Source organism: Bison bison, unplaced genomic scaffold (genome assembly GCF_000754665.1).
Source record: "Bison bison bison isolate TAMUID 2011002044 unplaced genomic scaffold, Bison_UMD1.0 scf7180017864304, whole genome shotgun sequence".
NCBI lineage: Eukaryota > Metazoa > Chordata > Mammalia > Artiodactyla > Bovidae > Bison > Bison bison.
This window is the reverse complement of record NW_011494876.1, coordinates 12412945-12413153: the sequence shown is the minus strand read 5'-3', so window position 1 is coordinate 12413153 and position 209 is coordinate 12412945. Positions and strand designations below refer to the sequence as shown.

At 53.1% G+C, this 209-nt stretch overlaps 1 protein-coding gene across 1 annotated transcript in view; it reads right to left on the bottom strand.

Annotated features, from left to right (window-relative positions):
- Positions 1 to 209, bottom strand: part of ACTR8 (ARP8 actin-related protein 8 homolog (yeast)) — a 15508-nt gene that overhangs the window by 14733 nt on the left and 566 nt on the right. The window lies entirely within an intron of this gene.

The following is a 209-nucleotide window of genomic DNA, read 5'->3' as shown; positions in this document are numbered from 1 at the left end:
GAATCGCACACGACGTAGCGACTGAACATCAATGGTGCTGAACAACAATGTAGCCATCCCACATCAGGCCTTGTTACCTACTGCCCCCACTCAACTGGAGCTTTCTCCTCCCGCCTCCTCCTCTCAAAGTGGGAGAATCCTAGAGAGTGGAACTGTCGTGGCCCCTACACACCATCCAGTCGGCTCCCTCAACCATATGACAGTAAAGT